Raw genomic sequence first — 14,905 nt, 5'->3', positions numbered from 1 at the left:
AGTTAATTTTTCAAAAGACTATCAATAGGTCTAGAAAGAATTGGTCCAAGAAACTTGATGATGCGTTATGGGCCTATAGAACTGCATATAAAAATCCTATGGGTATGTCTCCATATAAAATGGTTTATGGAAAAGCATGTCACTTACCTCTCGAACTAGAACATAAGGCATATTGGGCTATTAAAGAGCTCAATTATGATTTCAAACTTGCAGGAGAGAAGAGGTTATTTGATATTAGCTCACTTGATGAATGGAGAACCCAAGCTTATGAAAATGCCAAGTTGTTTAAAGAGAAAGTCAAAAGATGGCATGACAAAAGGATACAAAAGCGTGAGTTTAATGTAGGTGCTTATGTATTGCTATACAACTCTCGTTTAAGATTTTTTGCAGGAAAATTTCTCTCTAAATGGGAAGGCCCCTACGTCATCGAGGAGGTCTATCGTTCCGGTGCCGTAAAAATCAACAACTTCGAAGGCACAAATCTGAAGGTGGTAAACGGTCAAAGAATCAAACATTATATCTCAGGTAACCCTATAAATGTTGAAACCAATGTTATTGAAACCGTAATCCCAGAGGAATACATAAGGGACACTTTCTGGAACTTTCCAGACTCCGAAAAGGAATAGGTATGTGGTACGGTAAGTAAACCGACTCCAAAACAGTTTTTAAGGCAATATTTCTCCGTTTTGGAATATTTAGAAAAATAGAAAAATAAGTAGCAGCCCGGGAAGGACACAAGGGCCCCACGAGGGTGGAGGCGCGCCCCCCTACCTCGTGGGCACCTCGTGTGCCTTCCGGACTCCGTTTTCTTGCAAAATACGTATTTTGGTCGGTAAAATTCATTATATATTCTCCCGAAGGTTTTGATCCCTGTATCATGCAATTATCCTCTGTTCTTGTTTCGAGCTGTTTTTATGACAGATCTAGATTATCAATGACGTCCCCAAGCGCCTCCAAGGACAAGTTCTTCGAGAAGGTCATCAACCCTTGCCTCGCGGAGGTGCTGCGACACCCTCAAACCATTGAGATGCGTGATGGGTTGCTGCACATCCGCGATGTTGAGGGACCCAAGGGGACCGAAAGCATGGAGACGAGGCTCGAAGCAATGGAGCAACAAGTTTTCAAGTGCCAGGGGATGGTGGAACATGGACTCAACTCCAACCACATGATGATCGCGGAATTTACCAACAAACACAAGCTGGATGCCGACAACATCAGGGAGACCATCTTCAAGCTTCACGAGAAGATCGAACACCTTCAATCCCAAATGTATGACCTGCAAAACCAAAACTGTGAGTATGAATATAGATTCAAAAGGATGAGTTTGGCTACAGATTTGAGGATTCCGGAGACTCGATCATCCTTCTATGATGGTGAGCCCATGCCTTGGAAGATGGACGACAAGCCCGCATCATCAACGACACCTCCACCTTCTTCACCAGCAAAGGAGACATAATCACATGGGTATGGGCACTCCCCTGGGCAACTTCCAAGCTTGGGGGAGGTGCCCCGGTATCGTATCACCATCACATCTCCTATCTTTACCGTTTTTCTTAGTTCGATCCTATTAGTAGTATCTTGATCTAGTAGAATAAAGTTTATGACATGATATAGTTTTGAGTTTTGCTTTATGATCTCTCTATGTAATTGAGTCCATGAGCTATATAATAAAGATTAGTGTTGAGTCAAGGGCTTGATTATTTTGCCATGGTCTTGAGTGAATAGAAGAAAAAGAATAAAAAGAAACAAAGAGCTCATATTGATCTTATTGAGAGTAATGACTTCACATAGAAAGAGTATGATGATTAAAAGTTGTTGGGAGTTGGCAAACATAGCTTTGGTCATCGTTGCAATTAATAGGAAGTAATATATTATCGTTGCATCTTTTATGATTGCGAGCACTCATTCAAATATGACATGCTAAAGATTTGACGTTGGACAAGGAAGACAACATAATGGGTTATGTTTTCTTATATCTGAGATAAAGAATGTTGTCATGGATCATCCAACATGTTGAGCTTGCCTTTCCCCCTCATGCTAGCCAAATTCTCAGCACCAAGTAGAGATACTACTTGTGCTTCCAAAACCCTTTAACCAGTTTTGCCATGAGAGTCCACCATACCTACCTATGGATTAAGTAAGATCCTTCAAGTAAGTTGTCATCGGTGCAAAGAAATAAAAATTGCTCTTTAAATATGTATGATTGATTGGTGTGGGAGAAATAAGCTTTACACGATCTTGTGATGTGGAAGAAATAAAAGCGACAGACTGCATAATAAAGGTTCATATCACAAGTGCAATATAAAGTGACGTTCTTTTGCATTAAGATTTTGTGCATCCAACCATAAAAGCGCATGGCAACCTCTGCTTCCCTCTGCGGAGGGCCTATCTTTTGTTATTATCCTCTACCTTATACAAGAGTCATGGTGATCTTCACCTTTCCTTTTTACACTTTATCCTTTGGCAAGCACAGTATGTTGGAAAGATGATGATATACATACATACATACATACATACATATATATATATATATATATGTATATATATATATATATATAATTGGATATAGGGGAGCATGAGTTATTATTGTTGACATTACCCTTGAGGTAAAAGGTTGGTAGGCGAAACTGTAAGCCCCTATCTTTCTCTGTGTTTGATTAAAACTCCGTAACCACAAGTATCGCGTGAGTGTTAGCAATTATGGAAGACTAAATGAAAGCCCCTACCCCCCAGGGCGCACCCCCTACCTCGTGGGCCCCTGTTGGCTCTCCGATGGCCATCTTTTGCTATATGAGGTCTTTCGTCGAGGAAAAAATCATAAGCAACCTTTCGGGACGAAACTCCGCCGCCACGAGGCGGAACCTTGGCGGAACCAATCTAGGGCTCCAGCAGAGCTGTTCTACCGGGGACACTTCCCTCCGGGAGGGGGAAATCATCGCCGTCATCACCACCGACGCTCCTCTCATCGGGAGAGGGCAATCTCCATCAACATCTTCACCAGCACCATCTCCTCTCAAAACCCTAGTTCATCTCTTTGTATCCAATTCTTGTCTCCAAGTCCGAGATTGGTACTAGTAGGTTGCTAGTAGTGTTGATTACTCCTTGTAGTTGATGCTAGTTGGTTTATTTGGTGGAAGATCATCTGTTCAGATCCTTTATGCATATTAATACCCCTCTGATTATAAACATGAATATGCTTTGTGAGTAGTTACGTTTGTTCCTGAGGACATGGGAGAAGTCTTGCTATTAGTAGTCATGTGAATTTGGTATTCGTTCGATATTTTGGTGAGATGTATGTTGTCTAGCCTCTAGTGGTGTTATGTGAACGTCGACTATATAACACTTCACCATTATTTGGGCCTGGAGGAAGGCATTGGGAAATAATAAGTAGATGATGGGTTGCTAGAGTGACAGAAGCTTAAACCCCAGTTTATGCGTTGCTTCGTAAGGGGCTGATTTGGATCCATATGTTTCATGCTATGGTTAGGTTTACCTTAATACTTTTGTTGTAGTTGGGGATGCTTGCAATAGAGGTTAATCATAAGTGGGATGCTTGTTCAAGTAAGAACATCACCCAGGCACCGGTCCACCCACATATCAAATTATCAAAGTACCAAACGCGAATCATATGAACATGATGAAAACTAGCTTGATGATATTCCCATGTGTCCTCGGGAGCCCTTTTCCTTATATAAGAGTTTGTCCAGGCTTGTCCTTTGCTACAAAAGGATTGGGCCACCTTGCTGCACTTTATTTACTTTTGTTACTTGTTGCTCGTTACAAATTATCCTATCATAAAACTATCTGTTACCACTTATTTTAGTACTTGCAGAGAATACCTTGCTGAAAACCACTTATCATTTCCTTCTGCTCCTCGTTGGGTTCGACACTCTTACTTATCGAAAGGACTACGATAGACCCCCTATACTTGTGGGTCATCAGTAAGTAGTTGTACAGATGTAACCCGGTTATCCGCATGCATGTTCTCCTGTTTACCACCTGTTCACCACCATGGAGACTGCGCTAGCGTATTTATACTGCCAGTGACATTATTGGAGGCGGTGGAGACATTATTGTGCTTGATATAGAATTAGAGTCTTTCCAACGGATGCGTGGTTCACCCCAGTCGTGCCTTGACGGGAAATTGTTTGACAAGGAGGGTACACTTGCTTTATTGGGTGGCTTCACTCCCAGGCCAACTTCTATCAATCTCTCGGGGATGCAGGATTACGAGGCTATAGAATGGGCCTTCAAGTACTGGATTGACTGTCAACGGTGGAGGCATCAAAGATAACTTTATTCAACTTCCTCCAAAAAGAAAATGATAATATTGTTATATTCCATGGTGCAGCTGTTGAACAACATGGCTATGCTAAACTAGCAGTCTTTTTCAACAAAAAGCACGTGCTACCCAACGGATTTTGAACAATGGAATGGGTCAGTATTGCATGTTGATTACTCACCACAACCTCCAAGAGAGTATCGTTCCAATTCTAGGCCATGAGACGCAAAAAAGACAAGGGACATTAAGTTTCCGCTCACAAGTTCATACGCATCCTCATGAATAGTAAAATCTAAAAAAATTGTTAACAAAATATGAAAAATCTGATTTTTTTTATGAACAAACATTGACGAATTTTCAACATGCGTGCAAATTTCCAAGAAGAAAAAACATGTCAATATGCTTCCATAGGAAAAACAAAATTGATTCTCCATGTGTTGTTTTTTCATGAACAAGAGAGGGAGAGAGCAAAGCAGCACACCAACCAATCGACGGAGGATTAGTGGCCAAGATCACACTCAAATCTAAGGGTGGGTAAGTCCAAGAAAAAACTATGGCTGAGATCACACTAAAAATGAAGACTTGGAACTCACTCGCTGCTTGAAAATATTCCTGTTTGAATAATCGTAATAACATCATTAAGAATACTAATTAATGTAAAACTTATGCTTTCTATCACCTTACTATCCTCTCTTCATGATTCAAACCGTTGTTGGACTAAATTTTGTCGTGTCTTTCCAACTCACCGGAGTGGACGGAGCACTATGATGCCGGCAAGGAATGTCACGGCCCTACCCGAGGGGGTCATTGAAAACATACTCATCAGGCTTCCGTTGAAGGACGTTGGCCACTACTGTACCATCACCTTGTAATGACGAAGTGTGACATCGACACCCGCATTCTTGCGTGAGCACCGTTGGCGCCAGCCGTCGCTAACCATTGTCGATGGCCACAGGCGGCCCACCACCCTTGGATGGTGCAAACATCTTCTAAGAGTAGAGCAAACTTTGTTTTTTCAACAATTTGTAAATGTGCAACGAACACTTTTAAAAAATTAACCAAATCGTATTTTCGTAAAACAAGTATTTAGTATTATTCTAAAATTTAAACAAAATAAAAAAGAAAAACCATATGTGTGACATCACGTCTACTTTGACCCTTCGCCCTGGAGTTGCCTCACTCACTCAACCGAGCCGCTCCTTTGACGAGCGCGTTCTCGACCACCTTCTCCCCCAATGGAGGTGAGCACTTTCCCCGCCCGAACTGGCCATTGTTGTCTCCCTCTCTCCTCGGGTGCGTTCTCTTGATTTACTCTCCCCATCTTCAGCTAGCGCTCAAGCTAGTTAATTACAAGCGACAGAACATGCTCATGATGCGCACATAGCTCGTTGTCGTCGCAGGACTCTCCGAGGGTCTCGCTTTCCATGTCTATTTTCTGTTAGGCTAGCACTGTGTGTGGCTTTAGTTTAGTCATCACTCTATCTTCACTAGTGTATTTGCCTTCAGTTCAGTGTGTAATTCGGTTTAGTCGTCACTGCTGTTCACTAGTGAACATCAAGTCTTTAGTTGGTTGCATCCACTCTCTCCACGTTCATCATTTGAACTTTTCAACATATAATCAAGACCCATGTAAATTTTGCCATTATTGATCAATGCAAAACTTAAGCTTTCTATCACTTTACTTGCTTCTCTTCTTGATTCATGTAGTTATTGGAGTAAATATTGCCGTGTCTTTCTAACCGATGAAGTTGACGGAACACTACAATGCCGGGCAGGAGAGGCGTGACCTTGCTCGAGGACCTGGTCTAGGAGATCATTGACAAGATACTCATCAGGTTGCCGCCCAAGGAGGTCGGCCGCTGTCGTGCCGTCGCCATGTCATGGCGCAAAGTGACATCCAAGCCCGCGCATGAGCTTTCTTCCTTAGGAATAGTACCATATAACTTCCTGAGGAGTTTTCTTTTCGTACTTCTTGTATTGACAAGCATTGCACAATGAACACCTGGTTTTCTCCACTTGCTCGTTTTCGATAAAAGATGCAATCGTTGATGTGTGCGTAGTACCGAATGGCCGGCAAATCAAGAGGGCACACGATTTTCTTGGACTCCTCGATACTAATAGGACATAAGTTTGCAGCGTATGAACTTTCTGTAGATACTTCATTTTTTTAATGAACGGAAAAATCAAAAAATTGTCAACAAAATTGTAAGAATCTGATTTTTTTTATGAATGGACATTGACGAATTCTGAACATGCGTGCAAATTTTCTTGAAGAAGAAACGTGTCAATATGCTTTCGTAGAAAAAAATAAAATTGATGCTCCATGTGTTGTTTTTTTAATCAAAATTTGCACGCATGTTGATATTTCGTCAATGTTTGTTCCAAAACAATTCAGTTTTTTTATTTCTCTTACTATTGTTTTCGATTTTACTATTCGCAAGGGTACATATGAGCTCACGAGTAAATTCTATAGCCTTCATTCTCCATGGGACACATCTGAATGATCATGACTTCTGTTTTTCTTTTCCCTTGACATGCCTTCTGTTCATGGCTCTTTTAACTGTAAGGTACATTGATTTTAAGTGTGTGAAACATATTGTTTTAATCGTACAAACATTTTTTACATTATATAACATTTTTCAAAATGCAACATATATTTTCTTTAAACGAGTGAATAGCTTGGAAATGTCACATAATTCTTTTTGAATTGTACAAACATTTTCTAAAACTAGAGCAATCTTTTTTTACACAGCATGAACATTTGCTAAATGTGGGATGAACACTTTTAAAATATTAAATAAATTATTTTTCACAACAATGTATGTGGCTTCAGTTTAGCCATCACTTTATCTTCACTAGTGTATTTGGGTTCAGTTTAGTGCATAATTCTATTTAGCCATCACTCTGTTTTCACTAGCGAACGTCAAGCCTTGAGTTACTTGCACCACTCTCTCCACGTCCTACACACGATTCATCACTTGCACTTGTCAATGTATAATAAAGACAATGTGAATGTACTTGTCATTAATGCTTAAGAAAGTAGCTAATGCCTAAATGCATAAGAAACAAAACATGACGGATTGACACTAAACCTAACAATAGGAATTAGTCAACATCTCATGTTGGAAATCACCCATCATAGGCACCAAGAAATGTTTACTTTCATCCTCTGAATTTTTGTAGTTGTATTCATCCCGCAGTGTGCATCTTCCACAAGACGGAGACATCATCTTAGCGTGGCCATCTGTAGTAATAAATAGTGGAATTTGAAGAAATGAAGAGATTTCATATACGACCTGATGGATCAAGAGAGCAATAGAATAAAGCCGCACACCAACCAATCGACGGAGGATTACTAGCAAAGATCACACTGAAATGGAGGGTGAGGAAGTCCAAGATAAAACTATGGACGAGATCACACTCAAAAATAAGACATGGAACCCTCTCGTCATTTGAAAATATAACCGTCTGAATAATTGTATTTATAAACTCATTAAGAATAATGATTAATGTAAAACTTAAGCTTCCTATCACCTTATTTGCCTCTCTTCTTGATTCAAGATGTTGTTGGACTAAATCTTGTCTTCTCTTTCTAGCCGACCGGAGTCGACAGAGCATTACGATGCGGGGAAAGAGAGGCGTGACCCAGCCCGAGGTCCTGCACAAGCAGACGATTGAAAAAAATACTCAAAAGTTGGCATAGTGGCCACATGCGGACCACCACCCTCATCATCGTTCTAGACGTTGTAGCCCAACAGCAGCTCTGACCTTTTCTCCCGGGCTCTGAACATAATTCTCAAGATTGTCGGAAAGGCTCCTGTGATAGCTTCCTTATCTCGTGTCGGGGTAACTAGTTGTACACCTGTAACCCGGTTATCTGCATGCATGTTCTCCTGTTTACCACCAGTCCACCACCATGGAGACTGCGGTAGCGTATTTATGTTGCCAGTGACATTATGGTAGGCGGTGAAGACATTATTGTGCTTGATATAGAATTAGAGTCTTTCCAACGGATGCGTGGCTCACCCCAGTCGTGCCTTGACGGGAAATTGTTCGACAAGGAGGGTACACTTGCTTTATTGGGTGGCTTCACACCCAGGCGAACTTCTATCAATCTCTGGGTGATGCAGGATTACAAGGCTATACAATGGGCCTTCAAGTACTGGATTGACCTGTCAACGGTGGAGGCATCAAAGATAACTTTATTCAACTTCCTCCGAAAAGAAAATGATAATATTGTTATAGTTCACGGTGCAACTGTTGAACAACATGGCTATGCTAAACTAGCAGTCTTTTTCAACAAAAAGCATGTGCTACCCTAAGGATTTTGAACAATGGAATGAGTCAGTATTGCAAGTTGCTTACTCACCACAACCTCCAAGAGAGTATCGTTCCAATTCTAGGCCATGAGATGGAAAAAAGACCAGAGACATTAAGTTTCGGCTCACGAGTACATACACATCCTTGTGAATAGTAAAATATAAAAAATTGTTAACTAAATATAAAAAATCTGAATTTTTGACGAACAAACATTGACGAATTTTCAACATGCGTGCATATTTCCATGAAGAAAAAACATGTCAATATGCTTCCATAGGAAAAAACAAAATTGATTCTCCATGTGTTGTTTTTTCAAGAACAAGAGAGGGAGAGAGCAAAGCAGCACGCCAACCAATCGACAGAGGATTCGTGGCCAAGATCACACTCAAATCTAAGGGTGGGGAAGTCCAAGAAAAAACTATGGCTGAGATCACACTAAAAATGAAGACTTGGAACTCTCTCGCTTTTTGTAAATATTCCTGTTTGAATAATCGTATTGATAACATCATTAAGAATACTAATTAATGTAAAATTTATGCTTTCTATCACCTTACTTACCTCTCTTCTTGATTCGAGCCGTTGTTGGACAAAATTCTGTCGTGTCTTTCCAACTGACTGGAGTGGACAGAGCACTATGATGCCGACAAGGAATGTCACGGCCCTACCCGAGGGCATCATTGAAAACATACCCATCAGGTTGCCGCTGAAGGACGTTGGCCACTACTGTGCCATCACCTTGTAATGACGAAGTGTGACATCGACACCCGCATTCTTGCGTGAGCACCGCTGACGCCAGCCGTCGCTAACCATTGTCGATGGCCACAGGCGGCCCACCCCCCTTGGATGGTGCAAACATCTTCTAAGAGTAGAGCAAACTTTGTTTTTTCAACAATTTTTAAATGTGCAACAAACACTTTAAAAAATTAACCAAATTATATTTTTGAAAAACAAGTATTTAGTATTATTCTAAAATTTAAACAAAATAAAAAAAGGAAAAACCATATGTGTGACATCACGTCTACTTGCTCCCTATATGTGAGCTTAGCTTCCGTGTCGACATGCCGATCCACCCTGCCGACGCGGCTCCTGCCCTGCCCCCCACATACCGAATTGTGCTTTCTTGCCTCCCTCCACACACTGGAAATTCCTGCTATGGCCTCCAACTCCAGCTCTCCTCCTAGCCTAGTCGCGGAAGAGCACGGCCCGACACTGTTGGATCCTTCTCCCTGGCGTTGGCTCACTCACTCAACTGAGCCTCTCCTTTCACGAGCGCTTTCTCCACCACCTTCTCCCCTAAAGGAGGTGAGCACTTTCCCCGCCCGAACTGGCCGTTGTTTTCTCCCTCTCTCCTCGGGTGCGTTCTCTTGATTTACTCTCCCAATCTTCAGCTAGCGCTCAAGATAGTTAATTACAAGCGACAGAACATGCTCATGATGCGCACATAGCTCGTTGTTTATCGCAGGACTCTCCAAGGGTCTCGCTTTCCAAGTCTATTTTCTGTTAAGCTAGCACTATCTGTGGCTTTAGTTTAGTCGTCACTCTATCTTCACTAGTGTATTTGCCTTCAGTTCAGTGTGTAATTCGGTTTAGCCGTCACTTCTGTTCACTAGTGAACATCAAGTCTTTAGTTGGTTGCGTCCACTCTCTCCACGTCCTACACACATTCATCATTTGAACTTTTCAACATATAATCAAGACCCATGTAAAATTTTTCATTATTGATCAATGCAAAACTTAAGCTTTCTATCACTTTACTTGCTTCTCTTCTTGATTCAAGTAGTTACTGGAATAAATATTGCCGTGTCTTTCTAACCGACGGAGTCGACGGAACACTACGATGCCGGGCAGGAGAGGCGTGACCTTGCTCGAGGACCTGGTCAAGGAGATCATTGACAAGATACTCATCAGGTTGCCACCCAAGGAGGTCGGCCGTTGTCGTGCCGTCGCCATGTCATGGCGCAAAGTGACATCCAAGCCCGCGCATGAGCTTTCTTCCTTAGGAATAGTATCATATAACTTTCTGAGGAGTTTTCTTTTCGTACTTTTTGTATCGAGAAGCATTGCACAGTGAACACCTGGTTTTCTCCACTTGCTCGTTTCCCATAAAAGATGTAATCGTTGATGTGTGCGTAGTACCGAATGGCCGGCAAATCAAGATGGCACACGATTTTCTTGGCCTCCTCCGATAATAATAGGACATAAGTTTGCAGCATATGTACTTTCTGTAGATACTTCATTTTTTTTAAACATGTGAACATTTTTTAAAATATGTGAACTTTCTACAGATACTTCATTTAAAAAAAACATGTGATCTTTCTGTAGATACTTCTTTTTTTGAAACATGTACACAAGTTCTGAACATTTTTTTAAAACATGTGAACATGTTTATAAGTATAACGTGCATTCTTTTTGAGTGGTACGAAACATTTTATTTTGGATTACATAAAAAGAATTATAATGTTGAAAATTTGCTGAAAATGTCACGTGCATTTTCTTGAAATGCGTGAAAAAAAATAAGTAAATGTCACTTGCAGTTTTCTTCGGTGGTGCAAACCTGTTCTAAGAGTTGAGCAAACTTTGCTTATTGAACAAGTTTTTAAATGTGCGATGGACACTTTTAACAAATTAACCAAATTATACTTTCATAATACAAGTATTGAGTATTCTTAGCACATGAGTGACGTCACATCTACGTGCCCCACCCTTGGACTTAAAATGTACTTATTAAGGTTTAAATATTATGACTACAATATCATATTAAAGTTTCTTTTATACATGTAAATCTGTCATTATATTTGCATGATTGACACATCAACGTACTTTTATACATGTAACTCTCATGATATATTAGCATGATTGTGAATTGTCAACCCATATGAAATATTGAATTATATCAACAATGCTGTGATTAACAAATTTTATGTTTTCCTTAATGATAAAAGATAGTTACTCTTCTATAATATTTGAATCAAGAAAAAAAATAAGAATACTATTCTTGGATAGTTGATATGCTAGACACTTCATACATCCTTCAAATTATTTGAGTAAGGTAAACAGTTCATTAAATAAATGAAAACACCGCCTATTCATGTGACTTCAGAAACTGAGAATTATACAAAAAAAGTAGTTGGAATTAAAGAAGTGACAACTTTACACATTTTGAATTTGAAGAACGTGACAGCTTTAAGAGAGCTTTGGTTGAACATCACAACAAAGAACCTTACAAATGAAAGATTTGTATTAGATGCAATTGAACCACATACGTGAATAGGTAAGTTTAAGATTTGTATCTTCGATTGTCTAGCTGTACTGCATCGTCGATGGCCCTAGGTGAAAATTGTCCTTCCATGTTTAATCGCAGACTACATGGTAGTATTGGGCGCATGAGTATGAAGTGTCGACATGACTATTCTACTTACTGAAGTTATTTAAATTTTTGAATGTCCTCTTACAACTATTACTGTGTTGATAAATTGTAAATTTTTTGTTCCCATGGAAACTATTAATATATGGCACATTGATTGATTTAGTAGAATAGTTGCATTCATTACATTAGGGCAGATCTGGTACCTTGGGAATTTGATAAATAAATTGTAGGCCAATATTCTGAAGCAAAAAAATCAGACTATAGAAGAATAAATCACATATTTTGAAGCCGTGCGGAAATAGGTTTGAGAACGAATGAATAGACATGTTTGTACAATTTTTTTAGTGAATACAAAATTAGAGTATCACAGCTAGTATGTTGTATAATCGTTGATAGTCACAGACATTCATTTTTTGAAGTCCAATTCGAATCAATGAGATCGTTGTATTACTTGTCTTGAGAGGGAAAAGGTGACATTCTATAATACATAATATTAATTTCCAATTTTCCATATCCAACATTAAAGACGAACACTTAGCTGATCAATCATCAACCTTCACCATGTAGTGATTCATTCATACCCGAAGTAGTATTGCAAGAAACAACTTTGTGTGCGCCATCACACATACATGCTGACATATATTAGAAAGGATATTAAGGAAACATCAGGAACACATATTAGTGCAAAATTAATTAGCGATTGCAGCGGTAACTAAAAGAAAATATGAGAAAATATATCTACCTTGAATGACCTCAGTACAGCTTGCCACTCACTGGTCAAAGTTCAATGCTTCGCCTAATGTGTAGAACGGCTAGTTACGGGTGCCCATGTATACCTGCAGCTAGAGTTAGTCTTGGCCCATGTAGTTGACGTATCTGATCCATTGCCGCTGGTAACTCAGCCGAATGGTAGACTCGTTGTCCAGCTAATCATGTTACTCTAAAGAGATTACGAAGAAAACAAAAAGACATGAAGAAGATGATAACAGATTGGAAGTGTTGGATAACATGATACATGCTTCATGTGCTGTTGATGAGCACCAGATCAATGCGGTATTCCAACAACATTAGCAGCTGACGTACCAGCTTGTACCTGCAAGGCAAATCATGAACACCACTTTTAAGTTTCAACAGAATTCAGAACAACTGCTGAATTCTAACAGATGAATCTTGTCTTTTGAATGAGAAGCGAATGGGTGAGAGAATGCCAGGAAAATAATATCAACAGTGTCGAGGACGGAGGCAGCCGGCCAACCGCACATCCAGTCCGTGCACTTCCTTTGGCTCTGCATCCATGCTAATGGAGGCGTCCTGATTATTTTCTTTAAATTAACTACCTTCAGTAAGCCTCCGCAAGAACCACGTGAGAGACTACTCTAAGGCTTTAAAAATTGATGCTAGATTTCCTCAAGAACCATGCGAAGATTCAACACTTGTAGAAAAAGGATATTAGTGATAGCTGCATAGATTGGATCGTACCTTTACCTAATATCAATTCAACCATGTTTGGAAGATTGAAACGGCTGGAGGGTGGATGGGGCATGTTGGATCAGTTGCTTTAGGAGTCTCAAAGACATGCTGACGGACATGCGATGGTGAAGGTAAGGAGGCCAAATATAGGAGGAGACCACCATTAGATCCGTTTCATGGGAAACGGGGAGAGCGATGATCAGATTCCATTTATCCTACGATCAGAATACCTTTTTATGTTCACGCAAGAAAAGTTGAGAGACCAAGGGGAATAAGGCTGAGAGGGAGGATCGTACGTGGTACTTCATCATCTGGCTACAAACATATTTTTTAACCAACGATCAGATTAACATTTTTTTTTCACGCCAGAAAAGTTGAAAGACCCAGGGGAATACGACTGAGAGGGATGATCGTACATTTTACTCCATCAAACGGCTATGGACGATTAATTTATTCATCCAACGGATGAAATTTCTTAACTGCTACGATTAACGTGGTAACTCGTATGATGCCTCCAATTAGTAAATACAAGATTCCTAGAAGAACTCGTGTATAAACTAGCACGTGATGACAACCACCTCTTCTTAATGTGCATGCGATACAAACTCATAATTAATTAATTGTTCATGATTTTCCATACGACAATCTCATCAAGCTGCCACTAAACACTTCCTTCGTAAAAACAAATCTCCGATCCAGGTTTTTAGAGATGTCCGCCGTCGATGGCCAGTGGAGGACCCATCGAACGAGTGGTCAGAGCCTTGACGGGAGGCTCATCTGGCTGCATTTTGCGGCATAACCTTTAGCTGTTAATGGCTCCCGGCTGAGCCAGCACGTCTCATCATGGGCTGACTAAGGCGCGAGAAAACAATGCAACGAACTACTCATTCGTATGCGGAAGCAATCGAATGGAAGGTCGCTGGCTCGAGAGCGAGCATTGTGGAGTTTTATCTTCTGTTTTTATTCAGAACAATTCACTCCATTACTGAACTGCACTCGTTTGTTGTAGAGCCAAGCAAACATGAGTTGGATATATACAATTACGTTCCATCTCTTCTTTGTCCTCTTGTCTTGAAACAAGAGTGCATCGCGTCGAGACGAGACGAGCGACACAAACACGGAATCATATCCGTCATCCTTCTCGATGCCCTCAATCGATCCTTAAGGCAATCTCAGTCAGCCACCAATATACTTCTTGTTCGTATTCCTACATCTCCTGGTTTTTTCTATTTAGAGAGATGCCGACCGTCAATGGCCAGTGGAGGACCCATCCAACGACCCTTGGCCGGGCGCCCATCTGGCTGCATCCAGTGTCGACAACGTCTAGCTCCCGGCCGAGGCACTAGTAGACTGTTAAAGGGGGGCACTCCCAGCCGCACTTCTTCGCGCGGATAGCCTCGTGCGTCCGGGCATATAAGGGGCTATGTCCCCAAGCCTCCTCCACTCTTCCTCGACAACTCCGCCGT

The sequence above is a fragment of the Triticum dicoccoides genome, chromosome 7B, assembly GCF_002162155.2.
Source record: "Triticum dicoccoides isolate Atlit2015 ecotype Zavitan chromosome 7B, WEW_v2.0, whole genome shotgun sequence".
Classification (NCBI taxonomy): domain Eukaryota; kingdom Viridiplantae; phylum Streptophyta; class Magnoliopsida; order Poales; family Poaceae; genus Triticum; species Triticum dicoccoides.
The sequence above is the reverse complement of the archived record's forward strand: the minus strand, read 5'-3'. Positions refer to the sequence as shown.